At 39.8% G+C, this 26,833-nt stretch overlaps 1 protein-coding gene and 19 non-coding genes across 20 annotated transcripts in view; all 20 read left to right on the forward strand.

Annotated features, from left to right (window-relative positions):
* LOC145996058 (uncharacterized) overlaps positions 1-26,833 on the forward strand; it is a 502,345-nt gene that overhangs the window by 313,510 nt on the left and 162,002 nt on the right. The gene's annotated exons all lie outside the window — the stretch shown is intronic.
* Positions 13,696-13,768, forward strand: TRNAR-UCU (transfer RNA arginine (anticodon UCU)). The gene has a single exon. It is a non-coding gene; the product is annotated as a tRNA-Arg (tRNA).
* TRNAR-UCU (transfer RNA arginine (anticodon UCU)) lies at positions 16,989-17,061 on the forward strand. Its single transcript has one exon. It is a non-coding gene; the product is annotated as a tRNA-Arg (tRNA).
* TRNAR-UCU (transfer RNA arginine (anticodon UCU)) lies at positions 17,144-17,216 on the forward strand. The gene has a single exon. It is a non-coding gene; the product is annotated as a tRNA-Arg (tRNA).
* Positions 17,297-17,369, forward strand: TRNAR-UCU (transfer RNA arginine (anticodon UCU)). Its single transcript has one exon. It is a non-coding gene; the product is annotated as a tRNA-Arg (tRNA).
* On the forward strand, positions 17,456-17,528 carry TRNAR-UCU (transfer RNA arginine (anticodon UCU)). Its single transcript has one exon. It is a non-coding gene; the product is annotated as a tRNA-Arg (tRNA).
* On the forward strand, positions 17,611-17,683 carry TRNAR-UCU (transfer RNA arginine (anticodon UCU)). The gene has a single exon. It is a non-coding gene; the product is annotated as a tRNA-Arg (tRNA).
* TRNAR-UCU (transfer RNA arginine (anticodon UCU)) lies at positions 17,764-17,836 on the forward strand. The gene has a single exon. It is a non-coding gene; the product is annotated as a tRNA-Arg (tRNA).
* Positions 17,923-17,995, forward strand: TRNAR-UCU (transfer RNA arginine (anticodon UCU)). Its single transcript has one exon. It is a non-coding gene; the product is annotated as a tRNA-Arg (tRNA).
* TRNAR-UCU (transfer RNA arginine (anticodon UCU)) lies at positions 18,076-18,148 on the forward strand. Its single transcript has one exon. It is a non-coding gene; the product is annotated as a tRNA-Arg (tRNA).
* On the forward strand, positions 18,229-18,301 carry TRNAR-UCU (transfer RNA arginine (anticodon UCU)). The gene has a single exon. It is a non-coding gene; the product is annotated as a tRNA-Arg (tRNA).
* On the forward strand, positions 18,382-18,454 carry TRNAR-UCU (transfer RNA arginine (anticodon UCU)). The gene has a single exon. It is a non-coding gene; the product is annotated as a tRNA-Arg (tRNA).
* TRNAR-UCU (transfer RNA arginine (anticodon UCU)) lies at positions 18,535-18,607 on the forward strand. The gene has a single exon. It is a non-coding gene; the product is annotated as a tRNA-Arg (tRNA).
* TRNAR-UCU (transfer RNA arginine (anticodon UCU)) lies at positions 18,843-18,915 on the forward strand. The gene has a single exon. It is a non-coding gene; the product is annotated as a tRNA-Arg (tRNA).
* On the forward strand, positions 18,996-19,068 carry TRNAR-UCU (transfer RNA arginine (anticodon UCU)). The gene has a single exon. It is a non-coding gene; the product is annotated as a tRNA-Arg (tRNA).
* TRNAR-UCU (transfer RNA arginine (anticodon UCU)) lies at positions 19,304-19,376 on the forward strand. The gene has a single exon. It is a non-coding gene; the product is annotated as a tRNA-Arg (tRNA).
* TRNAR-UCU (transfer RNA arginine (anticodon UCU)) lies at positions 19,609-19,681 on the forward strand. The gene has a single exon. It is a non-coding gene; the product is annotated as a tRNA-Arg (tRNA).
* On the forward strand, positions 19,762-19,834 carry TRNAR-UCU (transfer RNA arginine (anticodon UCU)). Its single transcript has one exon. It is a non-coding gene; the product is annotated as a tRNA-Arg (tRNA).
* TRNAR-UCU (transfer RNA arginine (anticodon UCU)) lies at positions 19,915-19,987 on the forward strand. The gene has a single exon. It is a non-coding gene; the product is annotated as a tRNA-Arg (tRNA).
* Positions 20,068-20,140, forward strand: TRNAR-UCU (transfer RNA arginine (anticodon UCU)). Its single transcript has one exon. It is a non-coding gene; the product is annotated as a tRNA-Arg (tRNA).

Below are 26,833 nucleotides of genomic sequence, written 5' to 3' on the forward strand. Positions count from 1 at the left end.
TTTGGCAAAGAAAATAGTTGCTTTTTATGGTTTCCGAGTGTTGGTTGTTTTTGTTCGCTGCTTAATGAAAGAAAATCAGGTGTTAATTAACATTAAGGAATTTATCCAAAGCAATGAGATTTGTACACGACAGATGTGATTAGCCGATATTATACAACAGTGTAATGTAAAGCTAGGGAGTGACAAAGAGACGGAGAGAATGAAAGAAAAAAACAGAGTGAAAGAAGATAAGGGAGGGAAACAGCGTAAGAAAACAAGAGAAATGAGGAAAGTAAAGAGTGGAAGAAGGAAAGTGACTGAGAAGAGTAAAGGGAAGATACAGAAATAAGTGTGTGAGAGAGAAAGGAAGGTAAGAAGCGGAAAAAGAGAGAGAGAGAGAAACAGAAATAAATAGATGGAGAGAACGAAATAAACTAGAGAAATGGAAAAAAGGAAAGAATGGAGATAACAGAAGCTTGTGTGTGTGTGTGAGAGAGAGAGAGAAAGAGAGAGATGCGTGTGTATATAGAGACAAATAATTATCGAAGAAGAGGACGAGAAAGCGAAATTTGAGCTGCAGCGCCAGTGGGCCACACCAAATATTTGTGCTGCAGTTGTCTTTACCAAAACTGGATTCACTCTAAAAAATATTTTATTCGACTAAAATGTGTCCAACATTCGTAATAATAAAGATTATCACAATCATATCCGAGTTCATTATAAAGCTTGTTGAGTATACCTTGATCCTATATTTTCTTTCGAGCCATTAAATAATAACAGCAGTAGTTATTCTCCTACAATGTTCTTCAAATCGCTCGTCCATCTTTTTAGTTTATCTGCTCTGCGCAATGCGCTGTAGGAACAAAAGTCGACAAGTATCGTATGAGGCGAAAACTAGCAGATGAGCCAGTACCACACAACTAGTCCAAGTACAACTGGAAAATACAGCAGGAGATCTAGCCTCGTGTGATTCAGACAGAAGTTGAAATCAAGGGCACCCGCAGGATTTTTCTCAGGGGGGGATTTTTAGATACTTTTATTATTATTATTGCTACTATTTTGTAGTTATTATTAACATTATTACCACCACCACTGCTACTAGTAGTTATGTTTTTTTAAAATTATATACATTTTATAATTTCCATATTCTGTGTATTTATATAGAATATGCATAACTGAATATTTAACATATTAATTCATGCAGGACAAAAAGCTGTTTTTTTATAGTTTAGATAATAAGTGTAAATACACTGTAAGCTTAAATGTAATCCTACTTCAAAAATAATAATATTATTAATAATAATAATAGTTGCTGTAACTTACTTCGTGTTAAATCACAGAAAATAATATATTTTGTTACAAAATAACGCTACAATTTCACCATTCGAATATCATTAACTCTTTCTAGAAATCTCAGGGAGGGCAAGTGACCCCCCTGGCCCCTCTCTGCGGACGCCCTTGGTTGAAATACTTAATATGTGCAAAGTGGGAGACCCAGGTTCGATTCCTGGGGTGGGTGACTTCAGGTGGGGATTTTTGCGGAACTGGGGTAACGCGTGCCAAACTTGTGGGGGATAAAGGCAGAAGGTAAAAGTGTCGCCCCCCCCCCTTTCCAGGGTTGCTCCCATTACCCATTTATTTGATTGATTTATTTTACTTGCCTTTTCTGCCACTTTTGTTCAATCCAGATGAGAATGAAAGGTGATATGGTAAAATTGGTGAAAGGACAGTAACATCCACACAACAGGACACACAACAGCACAGAGCCTCCACACGCATAAGCCTCGTTGCTTTGCATAATGCAGACCAGGCTGTACTACGTGAAATAGAGATTGACATTTTGATATTTGAGTTACCCCCAGTGGCGTGCCAAGGATTTTCGGATTACGTATACTTTTTTTGTGGCCAGTCTTCATTTTGCCACCTTTTCCAGCCTTTGGTGTTTTTTTTCGGGGGGGGGGGTGCTGGGTCAAAGAGTGGGTTATGACCCCCATCAACCCCCTTGCGCGCGAAATGGCTTCCACCCCGAGGAAGAAAGTGAGCGAAAAGAGAGAAAGTGAGAAATGTTATGTATGGAAACAAACGTTAAGGGGGAGAGGGACAATTTCCCCAGGTCTTTCTCGCTGGGGCAGCTTCCGATCACTGTTGCCAACTTCACTCTTTTCGAGCCACATCTGGCTCTTTCGTGCACTCGTTTGTCTGTGAACTGTGGCACCGGCCCATAAAAACTAACTTTTGTCATGAGTGTACATTTTGCACGTGACGTGATATTCATATATAGGCTGCGTCATCCACCCCCTCTTTCCTCTCCAAGTATTTTTATATATTGCGCCGTGCATTAGGTGAAGATGACAATATTGTTATTCGGGAATCCTTTATTTTCAATTTCATATGAGCATCATTGGATCATTGAGATGGGTGTTGCCGCCAAATCTAAGCGGTGAAAACTAAGAATAAATTGCCATCACTTTAAAGCTAACGGTAATAGCAGCGCCCCCACCCCTCTGACACCTAAAATTACCCTAGGAGGCACTTTATGCAGCCTTCGTTAATCTAGCTCCTTGAAAGTCATCTTTATCTCTATCAATGGTGAAATTTAGTTCTTTTATGCACACCAGGTTTGTCAACACTGCCAGGATGGCCGCAGGAGGCAAGGAGAAATGCATTAGGTTTACGGGACCATTATTTTATTCGTTCTCTCGGGAATATAAAACATCCAATGTCGTCAAAAAGTAAATGGACGGAAAAGGACACGTTGAATTATGTCGCAGTAGAAGGAAAAGTCGAAACTCCCATTTGATTAGCCGTAATTTGAAGTTGAAGTTAATTTCCCATAAGGAATACATGGGATTCTGTAAATACTTATTAATCATATATTTCAAACATCGTGTCTAGCTTACTAATCAACTTGAAGAACAGTTTCCACTTGCAAGATGGAGAGAAATTCATACTCTCTTTCATACTAAACCCTTTTTTAAATAGCAGTGCCCAATCCGTCGATATTGAAGTAAATGCTCAACTGATGCATAATTGTCCCTCTTCGCCCGCTGAGTGAATTTTCACGAGGAAGAAAGAAAGCATCAACCAACCCTTCCGTCTAATCGTTCCTTCCTACAAGGAACAAGACAGAGAGCAGACATGTCCGTTTGTAGAAATCCGAGAAGAGCTGCGAAGAATCCCGTTCTCTTTCCATCAGCAATTCTGCTCTTTGGTGCATCCCCCCCCTCTCCTCCCAATCTCCCTTTTCCCAAGAACTTCTCGAGACTTCAAGTGGGTCCATGTGTCTGCGCGTCGACAGAAGACGTGCAGCTGGGGCGACATTGTTTTGTTTGTTTTCCGTCTCTAAATTTTTCCTTGCTGTTCCTTCCCTTCTGCACTGAATATTTCGCAACAGATTATTTTTGTTTAATATATATATATATTTTTTTTGCAAGCTGTTGATTTCCTTCATTCCACATAGGAAGCCGACCAATGACGTAGCCAGACGTGGGCCCAACGAACCACAACTTCTCTAGAAACTTTGCCAAATTACGCTACTCAATAGAATGCCATTTTAAAAGAATCAAAGTAGCCGATTCGTTTCAGATTTTAGAGCTCTGAATATACGATTACATTAACTTTTGTTCATTGACTTTTGTTTTCATGTGGTGAATGGAATTTATGAAACCACATAGAAATGTTGTGTAGATTTTATGTGACCAAAACATACGATTGATTGATTGATTTGGTGTTTTAGTTCCACTTTATGCACAGTAAGGCTAATCGGGACTGGACCTACAGTTTAACCTATCGAACCCAGGACCTCTTGATTATATGGCGGTAAGGAATATGTACAGTCGTGGCAAGAAATGCTTCCTCCATAAGACTACTGGTATTAACGCTCTGTGGAGGAAGTACTTCTTTCCATGACTGTACATAAAAATGCAGGATAAAACGCTCAAATAAGTAAAGAAATATGTACAATATACATATTTTACATATATTAAAACATGTGGGGTGTAGGTTTTTATGTGACCAAAACACGCGAAATATGCACATAAATATGTAGATTAAAGCACAAGTAAAAGTATGTTCATATGTTTACAATATTAAAACTTGGATTGATCTTGTAAGGTCTGTGTTTTTATGTGGCCAAAACATGCAAAATATGTACATAAATGTGCAGAATAAATCGCTGGAACAAGTAAAAAGTAGGTACATATTTCTATATATGTGGGCGATCTTACGAGTACAATGTCCGGGTTTTCATGTCGCCAAAACTTTGAAATATGTTCATAAAAGTAGAATAAATGACTGATTTTTTTTTACATTGAAACATGCAAGTCCGGTTTTTATGTGCCCAATATATGCGAAATATAAGTTATATATATGTTAAAATACTATGTGGGGTTAAGGGAGTGGCCTTTTCAAAATGCACAAGTTTAAACCTCACTTCCACGTAGTACACTCTGGGCTGAATTGTTGCATACTAACGAGGTCCTGGCGTCTGGTCTCATAGACAGTATATTCCACCGTTTCTCCTGCTCCTGTGATTGTCTTTTCATCATTATCATCACTCATCATCCCTATTGTCACGTTTTTTTTTTAAAAAAAAGACGAAGATGATGATGATGATGATGATGGCGAAAAGTAAGATCGTATCAGCCATTCCTACTCCTGTATAGTATCCATTAACTGGAATCAAAATCACGACAAAAAAACAACTTAATCTCAATTAACGTGAGTTCTTGTACGACATGATGAACTGCCGTGTAACGGTGTTGCTTCTCGGTGCATACGCAATTAGCTTGGAGTAGTATGGAGGCAAGGAAACGGGGGCACGCTGCTGAAGTACTTTATGAACGAAGTCTTGTTTATGCGGGATGAGGACCGCTGAGATAATCCGGGAATCCTGCCACGAACTTGTTACTAGCAGTATATACCCTTGTCAATATTCTATCTTGTGATCTGACAAGTCTTTTTGAAAGTTTTTTCCTACTTTTGCCGCACGTTGTTACGCTCTCTTGGCCTCTACTTCTCTCTTTATTTCTATCTTTCCGCCCGTCTCATTTCCTCCTCCTCTCGCCGCCCCCCGTGGCAGAGTGGTTAGCACAGCGTGCTACGACGTCAGATGTCCCGAATTCGCACCCCGGCCTGCGTATGGCTGTTTGTGGGTCTCCTTTCATCAATTTCATTGTATCATCACTCATACTCATCTTCGCGATTAGCCAAAAGTGGCAGAAAAGCGAAGTAAACTAAATCATTCAATTTTTGCTCCTCTCAATTTCTCTTGGTCGCTCTCTCTGAACCCACACATTTCTGTAGCTTTCCTTTTCTCTTCTAAATCGCTATGCCTCTTTCACACTTCTTTTTCTCTTCTTTTCTCAATCACTTTGCTTCTCCACTCTTCCCTTTTATCCATTTCTCTAGTTTCTCACGTTCTTTCGTTCTCTCTTTCTATTCCTCACTGTTTCTTTCTTTCTCTCTCTCTCTTTCCGCTTCTTGCCTTCCTATCTCTCTCTTTCATTTCCCTTCTGTCTCTCTCACACATATTTCTGTATCTTCCCTTTACTCTTCTCAATCACTTTCCTTCTCCCACTCTTTTCTTTCTCCATTTCTCTCGTTATCTTACGTTGTTTCGCTCCCTATCTTCCTTCACTCTGTTTCTTTTTTTCTCTCCCTCTCTCTGTCACTCCCCAGCTCTCTCTACTGTCTGTACACTGTTGCTTAACATGAAGTTTAATATTTCCGCAGAAGGAGTAGATTGCGATTGTGCAGCTTGGCTTTGACAGTGTCTACTAATGCGTACGTACCACTTGAGTTTTGTTTCAAGTTCACTTTTATGCACAGATAGGCTAATTGGGACGGGACCTACAGTTTAAAGTGGGCACCAATACTAATAATAATACACATAAAAATATCAGGGACTTTACCTCTCCGTAGCGCAGCGGTTAGCATAGCGCGATACGACGCCAGAGGCCCCGGGTTCGAATCCCTGCCTGGGCATGGATGTTCTCTGTGAGCGTGCCTTCATCCATTTCATCATATCACCACAACCTCTCTTCGCGATTAGCCAAAACATGTGAGAAAGCGTAACAACGTTTTTGGTATTAAATAAATAATCCATTTCAAACATATTTCAACACTAGTTTCGTGGATAGGACAACTTTTTTTTTGCACACATTTTAGTGATTATAACTAGACATAAGATAGAAAATCAATTCTCTACTCTTATATCATCTTTATACCTGTTCATGTAATAATAATAATAATTACCATTATATTGATTAATTAATCTATTTTAATAACAATATTATTAACTGACATATTGATATTATGTAACATAATGTTCACAAACTTTATTATTATTATTATTACATGAGTTAGCAGTAAGTAGTCAGTTGTTAGCATATGCAGATGATGTAGACTTTTTTAATTAAGAATAATGCTAAAATATTTTTCAAAACTGCTAAAGAGATAGGTTTGGAAGTTAACAAAGAGAAAACTAAATATATGCTTACAGGCCGAAACCAAGTGTTAGGTAATGATCAAAATTTAATTATTAATAACAACTCGTTTGAACCAGTTTCCAAATTCAAATACTTAGGAGTAATATTAACAAGTGAAATAAAAAGTAGGCTTAATTCAGGAAATGCATTTTACTTCTCTCTTCATAAACTTTTGTCTTCACGTTTAATATCTAAGAAACTAAAAGTTAAAATATACAAAACAGTAATTTTGCCTATAGTATTGTATGGGTGTGAAACTTGTTCCCTTACGTTGAAGGAGGAACATAAATTGAGAGTATTTGAAAATAAGATCCTTAGGAAAATATTTGGACCTAAAAGGGATGAGGAGACAGGTGAGTGGAGAAGGTTACATAATTTAGAAGTACGTAATTTGTATTCATGTCCAGATATTATTAGAATAATTAAATCAAGAAGACTTAGGTGGGCAGGCCATGTGGCACGAATGGGAGAGGAAAGAGGAGTTTACAGGATTATTGTTGGGAAACCCGATGGTAATAGTGATGGGTCGTTCGTGAACGAGTCGTTCAAAAGTAACGACTCTCTCTTGTGAGCGGTGAACGACTCGTTCACCAGAATTGAACGACACGTTCAAAGAGTCGTATGTGTGCCACGACTCCTCCGCCCGCTCTCCTTTCCACGAATTTTGCGAGGAAGGCGCATGCGCAAGTGTATACTCGCCTGGCGGCCGGAATTTTTTAAAGAAAGCAAGTCGATTCTGCGGGCAGCAAATGGGGACTGGAGAGGAGAGGGAGGGGGGTCCTCTCTGTTCCTTTTCCCTACCCCTAGTTGAGTAAAGCTGGCTAAAACGTGCCGTGTACGATGAGAGGGGAAGGAGCATGCTCGCGAGTCGACTCTTTCCTTCGTTCAAAGAGTCGTGGCACACTTTAGCGACTCTTTGAACGAAGGAAAGAGTCGACTCGCGAGCTCGCGACTCGCGAGTGTTGTTTGCAGAGAGCGCGCAACCTCAGCCCATGACGGGCAGCGAAGAACAGCCAACAAATTTGTCCTGTAGTTTCAAGTTCGGCCAAACCATTAGCGCTAAAATTACAAGAAATTAAATGTTAGTAAAAATATTAGGGGAGTCTTGTAAAAATTTTGGAAGGTGTTAGGCACAGACCTCTTGATTACAATATTCCGATTAGCCTATTTTGAGTTGTTATTGTTTAAGTCCACTTTATGTGCAGATAGGATAGTCGGGACTGGACCTACAGTTTAAAGTGGGATCCGAACCTCCACTTTGTATTGAACACGGTACCCCTTGATTACCGGCGACGTTATCACTACGCCATCGGGAAGACCCGATTAGCCTGTTGGAGCATAAAAGTGGACTTATAACAATTTTTGCCAAGCAGACCATTTTAATACATGACAGCGTTAACCACTATGCTATTAGAGTGAATCAGAAAAGGGGGGCAGTAATTTATAATTTGCAACACAAAATACTTAGTGTGGAAAGCGATTGTTACTTGTAATTATTTTCTAAAGCGCTGCCTCCATGGTGGAGTGGTTAGTACACCTCATTACTCATCCTGATTTTCGCGATTACCCAAAAAAGTGACAGAAAAGCGAAGTAAAATAAACCAAATCAATCAACCAATCATTATTTTCTAAAGCAAGATCAAAGACAATAAACACCTTTTGTTTCTGTTACTCCAAATCCAAAAATGACGTAATACAAGCAGCAAGCACAAGTTCAAATGATAAACCTTTAGTGAAAATAACAAACATGTATTAAAACAAAAATTATAACTTACAATTTTTTATATTCAGTTAAGAATTACCTAATAGAACAAACCACATGATAATGAATTAATTATAAGTGGACTCGTGAAATGAAGGTCTTTTTATATTTGAATACTACATTATGTTCTGTTTTTCTGATTTTTTTAATAAAGAACCTGAGAGACAAACACACGCTCACACACGCAGTTATACACAATTTCTTATAATCCGATCTATAATGGATATTCAATTTGTTATAACATTAATTTAATATATTTTGTGTAATACAAGGAACAAATTTGAAATTATGCGGGGAATGGTGGGGATTTCCCCTCTAACGATCATATCATGCAATTTCCCAATACAATCGCTCTCTCTTTCTCTCTGTATGCATGTGTACATACATGTACTTACATATTATACACGTGAGATTAGAAGATTAAAATTTAAATCACATTGGAATGATAACGTTATTAGAGACGAATCACAAATTTACACCAATAGAAACACAGCATTATATACAAAATAAAAGTAAAACACAAATGAAAAGCAAAGATAAATATGAAAATTCAGTGCGCTAAATCATTGCAAAACAAAAATGCAATCAATAAAATTAATATTGACAAAACTAACTCAAGTATTCTATAATGTATGCCGGCGTGGTTAGCATATCAAGGGTCTCGAGAAATATAGTTTAAGGGATGATCCTTCCACGTAGTACACCCAATTGTCAACCTCACTTCCACATAGTACACCCTGGACTGCATTTTGCAGACTAACGAGGCTCTGGCGTCTATACCTACGGCCAGTATAATTTTCGTAGGAATGTGTGTGTGTGTTGTCCTGTGTTTTGTCCTTATGTGTGCTGAGTGCCTTTACAGCCTCAGCTTTTAACCGGTCAGATTATTTTAATATTTTAGTTACTACAGGACATTACAGTTATGTTATTTTAGTTCTGGTAAGGGGCTGGATCCCGTATAAAGTGAAGGGTGCAAAATAGCCTAAGTGACGCACACAAAATTTTAAATTCATATTCAATCATAGCCTTTAGTATAAACCAGAGATGTGATGGGGAGGACCGGCCCCCGTGGCGGAGTGGTTAGCACATCGCGGCACGAGGGCAGGGAGTCCTGAGGCCGATATTCGGTGGAAACACATAGCGGCTCGGGATACCACTTTTGCCCAGGCTTTGCTCTTCTGCCACTTTGGCTAATCGCGAACATGAAAATCAGTGATGATATAATGAAATTGATGAAGTGACACTCAATTCCGAGATTCCTCTTAGCGCACTGTTCTAACCACTCCTCCACAGAGGCGACTGAAATTGTTGGAAGTGAATCAGTTTCACAAGTAGCAGGACATTACAAAATCGCATGAAAACAGGGCCAACCCTTCCAAAGTTGGTGAGATGATGAGAGACACTCTGTGTAAAATGTACTGTCCGAGAATCTCGTCTCATTGGAGTAACGATACCGATTTATGCTTTGAAATCGATAAGCGAACAAGACCAGACAGGTGTTTTTAACTTGAAATCAAATCGCGAACGACGGAGGATGGATGGTGATTAGAGTAATTGACAAGAGGTTAAATACAGATTACCACTCATCTCTGGGCTGGGGTTCGAACCCGGAACTTTCGGTGTCAATAGGCTTACTTTGAGGAGGGCGACACCACTTATCTGTCACTCCAAGATTATTTCAAGCTGGCCAACATAGAAACCAAGAAACAAAGAACATGCACCATGGAGTATGTTTTATTTATGTTATTCAGCCATCCTTTCATTCCTTGTTAAATCCTGGTAAGGAAATCGCTTCCTGTCTCAGATTTGATCCTCGGTGGAGGCACCTTGCCCAGTGATTTAGACCCCAGTTTAAAATGTAGCTTCAATCCCGATTAGAATATCTGAGCATAAAGTGAACTTGAAACATTGTCTGACAAAATCGTTTTCATATGACGTGAAATATTTCATTAACATTAACGTGTAAATATTTTACTAATGAAAACAGCATTAAAGAATAAATATAGAAGTTTAATCATAAATCTCATCGTACATGATACTGCAAAAAAGCTTTTATTGAATGACTGCAGAATTAGGAACAACTACGTAAGATGGACATGGGTCATGTTCACGAGTGATATAAACAGCTGTTGGCCATCTGCGGTGAGCCTACGTGTTGGTGTTTTACTAGTAGAAAGCAACATTAAAAAAAAAATACATACGTATAATTTGGCCCGCTTTATAGAAATTCGATCATACATTATGATATTGGCAGAAACTTATATTGAATGACTGTAGCGCAACAAAAAGCTATGGACATGGATAATGTTCAAGAGCGATATATATTTCTTAAACACAGCTGTTAGCCATCCGCGGAGAGCGAGCGGGTGGATCCTACTTTAAACTGTAGATCCAGTCTGCTGGCGAGACTGCCGCACCCGCGCCTTGTGTAAGAGAGCTCGCGACTCGCGAGCGAACGATGAGTGAGGAGAAGAGTCGCTAAGGCGAGCGAGTCGTTAAGGTGCTTAATGACTCTTCGTGCCGACTCGCGAGTCGTGAACGATGAGTGAGGAGAAGAGTCGCTAAGGCGAGCGAGTCGTTAAGGTGCTTAATGACTCTTCGTGCCGACTCGCGAGTCGTGAACGATGAGTGAGGAGAAGAGTCGCTAAGGCGAGCGAGTCGTTAAGGTGCTTAATGACTCTTCGTGCCGACTCGCGAGTCGTGAACGAATGATGGGGAAAGAGTCGTGGGACTGTGCTGTGACTCTTCGTGCTGTTTCAAGAGTCGTGAACGAGCGATGCTCGTGGAAATGCAAGCATGTGTCGCAGCGCAGATCTGGAGTGCATTTTGTTGCGATATTAAAACCAGTGATCGAATGCAAAAATGGAAGAATATGTAATGCACGTTATTACTAATAAAAGGTTGATATAATTATATAGCATTTCTGTGTATGCTATCGTACTGCATAATTTGCATTATCCGCAGCATGAAATGTAAACTCAAACAAGATACAAATATAGAAAATCTCACTCATGAGACAGAGTAATGAAAACAAGTATGTGCAATAAATTTTGTTTGTGTGTGTGTGTTTACTGTTTACACATATATGTATATCCACACACATACAGAATCGTATTTGTATTTTTCTTATTTTATGCCGCTTTTCTTCAAATTTTAAGTAATCGCGACGATGAGGATGATGCGTGATGATATAGATGAAGGGACACTCGTAAAGAATATCCTTGCCCAGACCGGGACTAGAACCCGGGAACTTCTGTGGCAAGATCAAATGTCGATTACTTCAGAATCTTGGCCATCTAGTCGGCTACACGCACACACACATGCACAAAAATGCAATACAATTTATTAATCTTGAAGGACGTACGTTGTGTTCGTTTACTTAAATACAGTCATCTGCTTCAACACCTCCTACCCCCTTCCCCCTCTTCAGGCATGTGTTTCGAGAAAAAGGAGCTTGGCGACTCTTTTGAACGACTCTTCTCAGTGAGCGAGCGCTCATGAGTCGACTCGCACAAATGAACGGCTTGAACCCATCACTAGATGGTAAGAGACCTGTAGGAAAGCCAAGATGAAGATGCAGGGACAACATTGAGATGGACCTAAAGGAAATCGGTAGGGATGGAAAAGAGTATATAGATCTTGCTCAAGATAGGGACAGGAAGGCCTGTGTTGCTGCAGCCATGAACTTTCGGGTTTAAGAAGGCTAGAGAGTAAGTTAGTATTATTACATGAGAGACACTTGGGTCGGACACCTTCCGAAATATACTTCTACATACGTTCCTGCTTGGGCCGACATCCGTGGCGGAAGGGTCAGCATATGACGACAGGGGTCCTATCCCGGCCTGGGTGTGGGTGTTCTGTGTGAGTGTCCCTTCATCAATTTCATCACTCATCGTCGCGATTAGCCAATGGCGGAAGGAAAGCGACGGTAAATAACAAAAATCCCGAAGCCGACGACCTGATCTATAGGATCCCCACCTATTACCATTGCGGTTGCCAACCCCTATAGCCACGAAGACCTCGACGTCACGTAAAAGGATGTGTTTACTGTTTCTTGCGATCACAACAACAGCGGGAGAAGGGAAAGGGGACGGAGGGAAGAGTAACAACTCGAAACACGTGGAAGCTGAAATCAGGCCCTGCGAGAGGGCAAGAGGCAACGGTCGGGGCGTGGGGCGGACAAAATGCTAAAGAAACAAGTTGCGGGAGCAATTCGAAAACGTCATTTCCGCTGCGGACTGTGGGAAAGTTGAGCAGGTGCTTCGAACAGCGTTGCCAGGCTAACACGCAATCATTAAGTCTCCAATTGTCAGTTTATCCCCTTTTTTTCTCCTTCTCTACCCCTCCCCCCTTTCCCCTGTACTTCTTTAAAACTCTCTTCCTCTTCGTGAGCTTGCTTGGAAGATTATATAATGTGTTTTTCTGCAATTTCCTCTCCCGGGTTGCAAAACGAACTTTGGCACCTTTGGCAAATGAACGACCTTCTCTCGTGCGGTGGAGAATGTGGATGGGGTAGGGGTGCAGGGTGCAAAATCATTGAAGATTGGGGGAGAGGAAGATCTTAATTGAGGCACGCAGCAAGGACGTATTAAGGGGGTTCCAGAACCCCCCAGAACACTTACTAATTAGAAAAATGAAATAATAAAATTACTAAAATTAAATAATGAAAATACACTTGTTCCTTAATCAAGGGTTAATTATTTCCACCGAACTTATTGGAAAGCAAGGTTTAAATTTGGATCATACGAGTTTGAATGACAGTACCAAGGAAGATTTATGCAAGATTTATTACCACTTACAATAACATACATAAAATATTATCAGGAACTTTACTTCTCACCAACTGGATCTAACATACTTTTTTATATTAAATAATTTGTATTAGATATTAATTTCCTTGCCAGGACTGTCCTTTTTTTTTTCAAATTTTGCCGACCTTAATTACATGTAGCTAGATAATGAATACATTATCATTGCGGTTATATAAGCATACTTCTATCGTCTTTTAACCTATTCATGTAATAAGAATATATTAATTAATTGAATACTAATTTAATCAATTTTTATGTAATTATAATTATTTTAATTTACATTATTGTTGTTGTTATTATTATTATTATTATGTGACTCTTAGTTCGAAACGCTCCAGAAATATATTTCTAGATACATGCCTGACACAAGGACACAAGATATATGTATAGTATATAAAGTGTGTTGATTTATTTAGTAATTATATTCCCTTTCGTGGTCAATTTGGCTAAGCGGGAATATTAGGATGAATCTCGGACAGATGAGATAGATGTCACACAGCACGAGATCCACGGAGTCCAGACGCCGGAGAAAATCTTATACATTGTGCTTCCCCGAAGGAGTAGTGGTAACGTTGTCGCCTTGTAGTCAAGGGGTTCAGGGTCCATTACTCTGGAGAGGCACCTTGGAGATTTCTTCGCACGTTACTTTGTAATGGTCCCTTTGGTGTAGAGGATAGCGCGTTGGACTTCTCATACAAAGGTCGTGGGTTCGATCCCCACAAGGGATGAGTTATTATTATTTTTCGAACTTGTGGAAAAGAGTTTGTCTTCCAATCCATAAGGAACAATCGGTGTTCAACACTACACTTTTAAATGCTATCCAAGCATCTCTTTCAGCTACAGTCATTGTTTCCTCGAAGTCCTTATCATTCATTAATTTCCTAATGTCTGGTCCAACAAAAACACCTTCTTTCACTTTGCCGTAAGACAGGGATGGAAATTTGTTGCATATGAACTGGAAACATTGCCCTTCCTTGTTAAGTGCCTTCACAAATTGTTGGTATGAAGAAAGGGAAGTACAACTTTCTCAGGACTGCTTACAATGCGTTAACAAGCATAAAACATATTATTGTTAACCCTGGTTTCATCTTTTCATTCATCGCGATTTGTGCCCAATCAATTAATTAGATCATGCAGAATAGTTATTAACCTATTCACATTGAACATTTTATTATTCTGCACAACGAGAGCTTCCGAACAAGGGGTCTAAACAACAAAGATTTTTTTAAAAAAATCAACTCGAACGAGGCGTGACGAGACGGGTCGAAAACCAGAAATAAGCTAAGTAAATAAGCGTAGGTCCTACACCGATGAAACTTTCCAAACGAAAAAGAGAGTCGTTCGAAAACCGTTTCATCTTTCCGTTCCCGTGTGCTGTTTGTTGCAAGTTCATGGTCCGTTGTCTTGTTGCGCAGTTCAATGTGCTGTAGCCTTGTGCGCAACTCTATGCGCAGCAGTCCTCTGCGCATCTCCATGAGCCCATAGCTTCAGAGCCATCATCAGTTCTGAATACGGTGCTAAGATATGTGAAAACTTAGTGACCCTGTGTTGCATACAGATAATTACACTAAGTCAAAATAATGCAAATGCTTTCAATTAACAAATTATATTATCCTAGCTTCCCTGGAAATGAGGATTTGATTGGAACTATTGTCAATTTTTTGTGAAACATTTGTGCGCAATTAGAGCAATTACAAGTTCATTTCTTCAGAGTAATTTCAAGTGGAACATCCTTTAAAATATTATTTTTGGTTAAAAGAGTGCAAAGTGTTCTTTCATCACTTGTGAACAATTGTGCACGCAATTGGGGCATTTGTTCAAATTGCCATAATCGTTAGAACAGGTTCTTTATGTCAGAATTACTTTAACTAACGATTCCCTGCAATTCTGTTTAAATTAGTAATAGTAGTTTGTGAATCGTTAGCGAACTCTTATGTATAAACTGTAATGTTAAATTATACCTTTAATACAGTACAAATGTGTATTGGAAGAAGAAAATTGAAATAACAAGTTCATGTTCAACGACTATTTTAGTGTCTTTTAAGAGCCTATTCTACTGCCTTTTAAGTGCCTATTTTTATCATTTTTGGTGCCTATTTGCCTGGCTATTTGAGTTGAATATGTTTTAGTTTTCAGAAATAGGTTGTAGTTTGATTACGTACCATTGTTTTAAGTCAATTTTATGCACAAATAGGTCATAGGCGCCGATTTCTTCAGATAATTGGGGAGAGCTAAGCAAAGCATAAAGACCAATTTCTTTCCGTTTGCGGAAGGGAGGGGGTGGGGTTGGGGTTCGAGCAAGTTTTTTTAAAAGAATCAGTAGTAGAGACCAAATAATATACACACTTGAGTTAACATTTGGAATATTGTAATTACAATTACTAGCTCTGACAACAAAAATGTACCTATCAAGGTACATCGAATTTGATAAGCTGGACAAAGAATCATCACAATGTGATTATACAATTACATAATATAATACTTTATATGTAACTTTTGATTGAGAATTTATCATATTCTGTTTATATTCTGTACTTTTCCCCGCAATTCTTTGTAGGTGTTTAATATCTTCTCACATGCTCACACAAACGTATTTTCTAACATTGATTACGCATTGTATAAATATATAACACTAGCCACAGTAATGCAGTGTGAAGTTTTACACATATGTTTACAGATATAAGTAAAATAAATACCAATCCTCATTAAATAATAGAGTGGCATATTGCAAAACAAAATATTTTCAATTTCTACTCGACTTTAACGAAGGGAAACAAAATCAATGAAATATTTCATGATCCATTTAGTGTCAATATTATACATTTTCCTTATGTACTTGAGACAGTGCCACAGAATTAAGACGCTTTGGGGTCATCGTACTTCATAAATAGTTCTTGAGGCGATACAAATCACAAACTACTTTGAGCCTAGCAAGGCCTAAGCCCCGCGACAGGTTAACTTTGCAGCAACTTTTCGCATATATAGACCCAAACGAGCGGCTAGAATATAGTGCCGCTGCAATACTGCCGATTTTCTCGCTGCCTGTGACATGAACAGCCCAGCGGTTGAGCCAAGACTGGCACGGAAGATGCTGAGCGCTGTTTTCACGTGGATTAATATATAAAACCTGCTGCAAACTTAATCTGTCTCGGGGTTTAGTTACCTTCTTTAATGCCGTTTGCAGACCAGAAATCATGCTCCTTCTCATCCGGGACAAAGACAGACTCTTTTTTATTGCAGTTATATATCCCCATCGGTACAGGCAAGTCTGGACCGTGCAAGACAGGTCTCATTGCAGAGGGAATATTGGGATACACTATCCTCTTCTTGTTTCTAATATTTCGACCTACAATTTCACAGGAACAGAAGTAACACTTCACTTTAACCACCTAAGTCTAGCCTGATTTCTTATTTCTATTAGATTATGACATTCATTATCAAACCATGGCTTACTTTTTCTCGGTTTACGGTATCTTATACTTTCTTTAGCTGCTGCTTCTATTGCATTACGTATGTGCTCCCAATTTTTATTTACGTCTGTTTCATTTATATTTTCATCATCATTTAAATCCTACAAAACATCAAATCTATTTGACAGTTTAATTTGGTAATCTTTCTTAATTCTTTCATCAGTAAACTTTCCTGTATCAAATTTAAATAAATCAAAACTTCTCTGTGTTTAAAGCTTATTCGTCTTTATTACTTGTTGAATAATTTTGAAACGTACCAGTGATATCTAGCGACAATCACTTCAATTGCACTGAAATGTGCATACCACAACCCACATATATAAATCATGAATTGTAAAAAATTCTTGCGTGATGTGAGAAAACTAATGCCAGTTTCAGCATCAAGCATCCCCACAAGGAATCAGTTATTATTATTTTTCGAACTTATGGAAAAGAGCTTGTCTTCCAATCTATAAAGAACAATCGGTGATGAATAACGGTCCCTTTGGCGCAGAGGATAGCGCGTTGGACTTCTAATCCAAAGGTCGTGGTTTGGATCCCCACAAGGGATGAATTATTATTATTATTTTTCGAACTTATGGAAAATAGCTTGTCTTCCAATCTATAAAGAACAATCGGTGAAGAACCTTTAACGTCCCTTTGGCGCAGAGGATAGCGCGTTGGACTTCTAATCCAAAGGTCGTGGGTTCGATCCCCACAAGGGATGAGTTGTTATTATTTTTCGATCTTATGGAAAAGAGCTTGTCTTCCAATCTATAAAGAACAATCGGTGATGAATATTTAACGGTCCCTTTGGCGCAGAGGATAGCGCGTTGGACTTCTAATCCAAAGGTCGTGGTTTGGATCCCCACAAGGGATGAATTATTATTATTATTATTTTTCGAACTTATGGAAAATAGCTTGTCTTCCAATCTATAAAGAACAATCGGTGATGAATCTTTAACGGTCCCTTTGGCGCAGAGGATAGCGCGTTGGACTTCTAATCCAAAGGTCGTGGTTTGGATCCCCACAAGGGATGAATTATTACTATTATTTTTCGAACTTATGGAAAATAGCTTGTCTTCCAATCTATAAAGAACAATCGGTGAAGAACCTTTAACGTCCCTTTGGCGCAGAGGATAGCGCGTTGGACTTCTAATCCAAAGGTCGTGGGTTCGATCCCCACAAGGGATGAGTTATTATTATTTTTCGATCTTATGGAAAAGAGCTTGTCTTCCAATCTATAAAGAACAATCGGTGATGAATATTTAACGGTCCCTTTGGCGCAGAGGATAGCGCGTTGGACTTCTAATCCAAAGGTCGTGGTTTGGATCCCCACAAGGGATGAATTATTATTATTATTATTTTTCGAACTTATGGAAAATAGCTTGTCTTCCAATCTATAAAGAACAATCGGTGATGAATATTTAACGGTCCCTTTGGCGCAGAGGATAGCGCGTTGAACTTCTAATCCAAAGGTCGTGGGTTCGATCCCCACAAGGGATGAGTTATTATTTTTTTTCGATCTTATGGAAAAGAGCTTGTCTTCCAATCTATAAAGAACAATCGGTGATGAATATTTAACGGTCCCTTTGGCGCAGAGGATAGCGCGTTGGACTTCTAATCCAAAGGTCGTGGGTTCGATCCCCACAAGGTATGAGTTATTATTATTTTTCGAACTTATGGAAAAGAGCTTGTCTTCCAACCTATAAAGAACAATCGGTGATGAATATTTAACGGTCCCTTTGGCGCAGAGGATAGCGCGTTGGACTTCTAATCCAAAGGTCGTGGGTTCGATCCCCACAAGGGATGAGTTATTATTATTTTTCGAACTTATGTTAAAGAGCTTGTCTTCCAACCTATAAAGAACAATCGGTGACAAATACCTAACGGTCCCTTTGGCGCAGAGGATAGCGCGTTGGACTTCTAATCCAAAGGTCGTGGGTTCGATCCCCACAAGGGATGAGTTATTATTATTTTTCGAACTTATGTTAAAGAGCTTGTATTCCAACCTATAAAGAACAATCGGTGACAAATACCTAACGGTCCCTTTGGCGCAGAGGATAGCGCGTTGGACTTCTAATCCAAAGGTCGTAGGTTCGATCCTCACAAGGGATGAGTTATTATTATTTTTCGAACTTATGGTAAAGAGCTTGTCTTCCAACCTATAAAGAACAATCGGTGATGAATATTTAACGGTCCCCTTGGCGCAGAGGATAGCGCGTTGTACTTCAAATCCAAAGGTCGTGGTTTGGATCCCCACAAGGGATGAATTATTATTATTATTTTTCGAACTTATGGAAAATAGCTTGTCTTCCAATCTATAAAGAACAATCGGTGAAGAACCTTTACCGTCCCTTTGGCGCGGAGGATAGCGCGTTGGACTTCTAATCCAAAGGTCGTGGGTTCGATCCCCACAAGGGATGAGTTATTGTTATTTTTCGATCTTATGGAAAATAGCTTGTCTTCCAATCTATAAAGAACAATCGGTGATGAATCTTTAACGGTCTCTTTGGCGCAGAGGATAGCACGTTGGACTTCTAATCCAAAGGTCGTGGGTTCGATTCCCACAAGGGATGAGTTATTATTATTTTTCGAACTTATGGAAAAGAGCTTGTCTTCCAACCTATAAAGAACAATCGGTGATGAATATTTAACGGTCCCCTTGGCGCAGAGGATAGCGCGTTGTACTTCTAATCCAAAGGTCGTGGTTTGGATCCCCACAAGGGATGAATTATTATTATTATTTTTCGAACTTATGGAAAATAGCTTGTCTTCCAATCTATAAAGAACAATCGGTGAAGAACCTTTAACGTCCCTTTGGCGCAGAGGATAGCGCGTTGGACTTCTAATCCAAAGGTCGTGGGTTCGATCCCCACAAGGGATGAGTTATTATTATTTTTCGATCTTATGGAAAATAGCTTGTCTTCCAATCTATAAAGAACAATCGGTCATGAATATTTAACGGTCCCTTTGGCGCAGAGGATAGCGCGTTGGACTTTTAATCCAAAGGTCGTGGGTTCGATCCACACAAGGGATGAGTTGTTATTATTTTTCCATCTTATGGAAAAGAGCTTGTCTTCCAATCTATAAAGAACAATCGGTGATGAATATTAATGGTCCCTTTGGCGCAGAGGATAGCGCGTTGGACTTCTAATCCAAAGGTCGTGGGTTCGATTCCCACAAGGGATGAGTTATTATTATTTTTCGAACTTATGGAAAAGAGGTTGTATTCCAACCTATAAAGAACAATCGGTGATGAATATTTAACGGTCCCTTTGGCGCAGAGGATAGCGCGTTGGACTTCTAATCCAAAGGTCGTGGGTTCGATCCCCACAAGGGATGAGTTATTATTATTTTTCGATCTTATGGAAAAGAGCTTGTCTCCCAATCTATAAAGAACAATCGGTGATGAATATTTAACGGTCCTTTTGGCGCAGAGGATAGCGCGTTGGACTTCTAATCCAAAGGTCGTGGGTTCGATCCCCACAAGGGATGAGTTATTATTATTTTTCGAACTTATGGAAAAGAGCTTGTCTTCCAATCTATAAAGAACAATCGGTGATGAATATTTAACGGTCCCTTTGGCGCAGAGGATAGCGCGTTGGACTTCTAATCCAAAGGTCGTGGGTTCGATCCCCACAAGGGATGAGTTATTATTATTTTTCGATCTTATGGAAAAGAGCTTGTCTTCCAACCTATAAAGAACAATCGGTGATGAATATTTAACGGTCCCCTTGGCGCAGAGGATAGCGCGTTGTACTTCAAATCCAAAGGTCGTGGGTTCGATCCCCACAAGGGATGAGTTATTATTATTTTTCGAACTTATGTAAAGGAGCTTGTGTTCCAATCTATAAATAACAATCGGTGATGAATTTTCAAGGGTCCATTTGGCGCATAGGATAGCGCGTTGTACTTCTAATCCAAAGGTCGTAGGTTCGATCCTCGCAAGAGATGACTTGTACTTTTTTTGGCGAGCTCCGTGAAAAAGTGGTTAGCACAGGACGCTACGACGCCAGGGGTTCGCATCCCAGGTGAAACAAGGATGTTTGTGTAGATTGAAGTCTCAGAACTGAGAACTGATATATGTTAAAAATAGAATAACAGTCGAAACTACCGCTTAGAGGTTTTCCTTTTCGGGAAATTGTTAAGTGGGAACTTCATAGCCTTGTAATCAAGAGGTCCCGGGTTCGATTCACGGATGAGGCACATTGATTGGGATCCCAATTTAAACTGTGTGTCCAGTCCCGATCAACCTATCTGCATGAACTGAAGAACAATTGAAATAAAATTCAAGCATCCTCGTCGCCGAGATAATACTAACGGTTTAAATACACCATATCAAATTGTCAATACAAGCAAGGATCCCTACAGGTGGGAGCGTAGAGATTGTAAATAATTACAAGAACAGATTACGCACTACTCCATCGAGAGCGTAACGGGATTCCCGGGAGGATCGAACAATGGCTCACCGCGCCGGGAGCAAAGAGTTAATTGGGCGAGCCCGTACATGGTAGGCAAGAGGGGGAGGGGGAGTTGCGTTGGTAGACAGCGGGGGTCAGTTGCGATGGATCCCAGCACTGAATAGAGGGCGTCCACCCAAGTCATCCGCAACCGAAGCGATTTTGAACTGTGGGAACGTGTCCCCTGACCTTAGCTGCCCGTAGGGTCTTCCGCTTGCGTTTGTTAGCGCTGCCTCGCCTACAGGAAGTGACGACATTATTCGCTCCGAAAACAAGAACGGCCCGATAACAACACTTGCCAAGTCAGCATAACACCTGCTTTATGATGTTCCAGTCCCGTGGTCACGCAAGCGCGGGTCGATGGTGTTTTTGTCTGTTCTCCGATGGATGCTGTTACACAATCAGATTTTCCACCCCTCATGGGAGTCGGCAGAAATGTGTGTAGGGGGGTCAGTCAATCGATTAAATTTGAAAAGTCGAAATAACAACAATAGTAATAACTAAGCCTCGGTGGTCGAGTCTGGCTGTACGCCTTCGTGGCGGAGTGGTTAGCATAGCGTGCTCGGGTTCGAATCCCGGCTAGGACTATGTTTGTGTTGTCCGTAAAATGAGAATAAAGAGAATAACTGATATGTACGAATGTTGAGAAAAAGTGTGAATGACGGGGGATACCACCGAATAGGGGTATTCCTTTAATAAAATAGAAAAAAAGTGGTTATTGCAGCGCGCTACGAAGCCGGAGGTCCCGGGTTCGAATCCCTGTTCGGACATGGATGATTGTGTTTGTCCAAATGAGAATACAGAGGAAATTTACATTTGAAAAAACGTGAAAATACGGGGGATACTAGCGATTACGGATATTCCTTTTAATAGAAGAAAAAAAGTCGGTCTGACTGCCAGGTTCGATTCCCGGGCTGGGTGATCTAACATCGGAATTTTCCGGCTTTGTCCCCGCATAAAGCGACTCTGGGGCTCACCTAACCTCAAATTAATGGGTACTAAGGGGGTAAAGGCGAGCTGGAGCGTGGTGCTGATCACATCACCTCCAAAAAAAAAAGGACTAGATCGAGAAAGTGTGCTGCCCTACCCCAACATCCCTTAAATGTGCCTTCATGCCACGGTGCTATATGCAAGGGGATCTTTACTTTGCCTTTGCCTAACTAATAATAGGACATTTTATTCCAAACGTATTATTATTATTATCATATCGAATGACATGGGTACCTGGGGGAAACCCTGGGGGGTAAAGGCGGTCAGGGGCGTGATGCTGATCACATCACCCTCACTCACGACCGGATCAAGAAAGTGTGGGGCGTTACTCCCACACCCCCTATACGCCTTCATGGCGTGATGCTAAGCACAGAAGAGCACTTTACCTTTATATTATATCCTTTGGTCTCTATGTACGAAGTGAGGAATATCCAGCACAAACGTTCTTTTATGTTTTTTTTTTTTTTACATTTCGTGCAGTTAGTGTACCGAAATGCATATTATTATATTTAGTTATTAACCTTTGCACACCTCGTTTAACAAAAAGCTTTAAAAGGAGAATATCTTTGCCATTTTGTTTATCTTCTGGGACGACTCGCATAAAACTCTTAATTTTTGGAATTTTTGGAACTGTGAAACAGTTTATCATCTGGTTTAAATGTCAGAAGATGAAAAAATAGCCTAACTCGTTATTTTATTTTACACTCATGTTTTCGATATAACGCATTTTTCACTTAGTTCTTCTGTTCGAATACTGAACTTAATTTATATTATTAACAGTAAAAGTAACAAGCTTTCTGTTGTTTTTTCTAACTTGAAATAAATTATGCCAATTTCAGGGGATCGACGGACCTCTGTTCGACCCCCTCCCCCACCCGACGCAGATGCGCCATCTAAGTTAGACAAATGACTGGTGAAAGTTTGTGCGGACGCAGCACTTCCTGGTGCCTTCCCGATCGCGTAGTGCTAATGTCACTGCCTTGCAATGGGTTCTGGGTTCGATACCCGGTGGAGCCACAGTGGTTCGGATCCAACTTTAAACTGTAGGTACAATACCGATTAGCATATCTCTGCATCAAGTGGACTTCATTGATGTATTTTACTTCGCTTTTCTGCCACTTTTAGCTAATAGCTATAAGATGGGGAATGAATGGCCATAAGATGGAATGGATGAAGGGACAATGAAAAGCATTTATGGCCGACACAACACGAACCCCACACAAAATTATACTGGGTGTAAGTTCAGACGCCAGAGCCTCGCTATAGTAAAGTGAACTTTAAAACACAACTCGATTGATTGAATACTTGATTTTACGCCGCTTCTCTGTCACGAGTCGCGACGATGAGAATGAGTGACGATAGGATGAAATTGAAGGGACGGTGACAAAGAACGCCCAGGCCGGATTCGAACCTTGAACCCCCTGAAGTCGTAGCTCGCCGTGCTAACCACTCCGCGACGGAGGTCGGCAAAACACAACTCAACCACAGCAATTCATGGAACTTTTGACAGTATAGTGGCTGACACTTACACATTGCAATCAAAAGATTCCGGGTTTGATCCCCGTTGGAGGTACTTTGCCCAGTGGCACGGATCTAACTTTAAACTGTAGGTCCAATTCCGATTATTATGCAATGTTCGTGCTTATTCTAAGATTTGCTATATTTCACTTCGCTTTTGTGCCACTTTTGGCTAATTTGCGAAGATGGGGATGAGTGATGATATGATGAAATTGACGAATGGACCCTCGCAAACATCCATGCCCAGGCTGGGATTCGAACCCGAGATCCCTGGCGTCGTGTGCTAACCACTACGCCACGGGGAGCGGCCAACGCCACGTTTCGAGAGATTTGTTACAAATCTTGTAACCAACTAGTCCCCTACCTCCCTCTAGAAATCGTCCCTGCTTACTGCTCCGTATAAGTTACTAATTCTATTTCCTGAGAAAGAATGTTCCTTTTTAGCTTCAAATCTATGTTTTTTTGTGTCATATCTACACAGACGCGCGAGCGCGCACGCAAGGTCGGCTTGTATTCAAGGAGTCCTTGGTTCGATACTCACTGGAGGTACAATGCAAAGTGGTTCGACAAGTACACACGAAACCTAAAACACTAAAAAGAGAAGAGTATAATGAACAGCGAGCTCTTAACTATATCTCTCTTTATTTATCGTTCCTTCTCGCTCTCCTTTTTTAATATGTAAATAATAGAAAGAGAAGAGGAAAGAATGAAAGAGATAGAGAGAAGAAATAAACTGCACAGAGTAATTTTTCTCTCTTTCTTTGTTTATCTTTTGTCTTCTCTCTCCCACTTTTCTCTTTATTTCTTTCTCTTTCATTCTCCCTTATTTTCTTCTGTCTCCCTCTCTTTCTTTTTCTCTCTCCCCTTACTCTTTCTATCTTTCTCTTTTTCTTTGTTTTCATTCCCCATTCTTTTCTTCTGTCTCTAACTCGTCTATTATCTTTCAATCTTTCCCTCTTTTTCTTTCTCTTCATTCTCCCTTCTTTTCTTCACTCACCCTATCTTTTTCTTTAATTTTTTCCTTCTATCTCTGTCTCCCTCTCTTTTTTTTCATTCTCCCTTCTTTTCTTCTGTCTCCCTCTCTTCCATTCTCTTTCTATCTTTCTCTCTTTTTCTTTCTCTTCATTCTCCCTTCTTTTCTTCTGTCTCACCTTCTCTTTTTACTTCATTTTTTCCTTCTATCTCTGTCTCCCTCTCTTTTTTCTTTCTTTTCATTCTCCCTTCTTTTCTTCTGTCTCCCTCTCTTCCATTCTCTTTCTATCTTTCTCTCTATTCTTCTGTCTCACCATCTCTTTTTCCTTCATTTTTTCCTTTTATCTCTGTCTCCCTCTCTTTTTCACTCTTTTCATTCTCCCTTCTTTTCTTCTGTCTAACTCTTCCATTCTCTTTCTATCTTTCTCTTTTTTTCTTTCTCTTCATTCTCCCTTCTTTTCTTCTGTCTCGCCCTCTCTTTTTCCTTCATTTTTTCCTTCTATCTCTGTCTCCCTCCTTTTCTTTTCTCTCCTCTTTTTACATTCACCATCTCTCCCCACGCCCGTAGCTAGAATTGATCTCCAGGGGGGCTTTTTAAACCAAGTTCATTTTTTAAAAAAAATATTAAATGAAGGTAAATTATGTGTGTGGGGGGGCACTCATTCATTTATAAATATCATATACTACACAAATACTACATTTTTCTACATCTTTTAAAATATCTCTTGAAGTGTTAATTGACTGATACGGAAATTATCCCTTACACACCCCATACTATTTTAGACGATACAGATATGTATATCACACACAAAAAACGCACAATATTTAATCACAGTGCCTACAGTATATTCCACCCCCGGCCGAAGCAATTAAACTCCCCTTCCTTCCCAAAACTTGGGAGCTGTTGTTGACCTTTGATGCAGATGCGGAGGGAACTTGCATGATGACATCAAAGTCACACATTTCTGTCTAAACGGGAGGTTGCAACAGGGACAGTGATGGTACAGATAAAGAAGCTCCCCTATGAAAGAACTTTCTGAAGTCTAGAGAATATTCTAAATACTTACAGCTACTTCTGCTCATAAACAAAATGAGCGAATGTAATAGATACTGTTCATATTCTGTGGAATATGTTTCACTCTTCACTGCAAGCAAATTATGCAAAATAGTTTACCTAATGTAAAGGGGGGCTGATGGCAGTGCCAGGGGGGGCTGACGCCAGTTCCAGGGGGGCTGAGCCCACCCTGGCCCCTGCCTGGCTACGGGCCTGTCTCTCCCTGTCTCTTTATTTCTTTCTAGTTCTATTTCGTCTCTCTCCATTTCCATTTCTCTCTCTCCCTCTCTTTTTCTTCCTGTCTCTTCCTCTATCTTCCTATTTTGAAGGAAATTGTAAATTAGATAATTATCGCAAGCAGAAGACGAGAATGATAAAATGCTTACTTTACAGTACCTCACAGCTAAAGTGATATAATTGTCCACATTACACTAAAGGAAACTTCAAGAAACCGTTAAGCATTTTTTATCCCTCGTAAGATTTGATTGGTGCGTTAAAAGAAAAAGTTGTGAACACGCCACACGTCTAAGGTAACAGCATCGTTCCTTTTTTTTTAAGGCCTTCAGTAAATAGGTCCTCAGCTTGCTACCATTGTACGGGAGCTTTCACCAGCAATTAGCGGACAATGTGTGAAGCGGGACACCTCGCCTTTTGAACCATAACACGATCCTCGGTTTCCGGTGTCAATGATATTTTTATTTACGTGTTACGTCACAGAACTGGTCTGTTACGAACCGGAGACCTCAATTTCACGCTGGACGCACAGTTTCCGCTTCTGGAGCTGTTAAAATATGAAGTTCTGGAAAAATACAATATTTGTGTTGTCCAGTTATTTCTTTTCTTACAGTATACCTTGACTTCCCCAGAAAATTTCCTAAGTACCCAAATAAGATACACTTTTTGTTAACTGCCTATAAATGAAGGTGGAAATGAATATTTTTAATCTGAATGGGTAGAATACACATAGCATCTTGTCTACTTTTAGAATTCACAATAAAGTTTTCAGATAATAGTAATACGTATTATTATTATTATTTAAATTTTGTGAAAAATGGAAAGAATTGTGTTTTGCAAAGGGGTTCCAAACAAGAGATACGTGCATTTTTTACATTCATTTGTAAATATAGACAAAACAGTAGCATTACTGATCTGAAAATTGAAGATGCACATAACATTGTTGAATCACATACACTTTCATAAATTTAGGAACATTTTAAAATTGAAGGGTCAATGCAATAGTGATCTAACTCCTATCAACATCAAATTCTTATTATTTATTTGACATTTTCAGATGAAATTAAAGTGTTTTTGTTTAAACTTTGAACCAAGTTGGACAAATGAAAGTTT

The sequence above is a fragment of the Lepisma saccharinum genome, chromosome 12 (assembly GCF_977018435.1).
Source record: "Lepisma saccharinum chromosome 12, izLepSacc3.1, whole genome shotgun sequence".
Taxonomy (NCBI): domain Eukaryota; kingdom Metazoa; phylum Arthropoda; class Insecta; order Zygentoma; family Lepismatidae; genus Lepisma; species Lepisma saccharinum.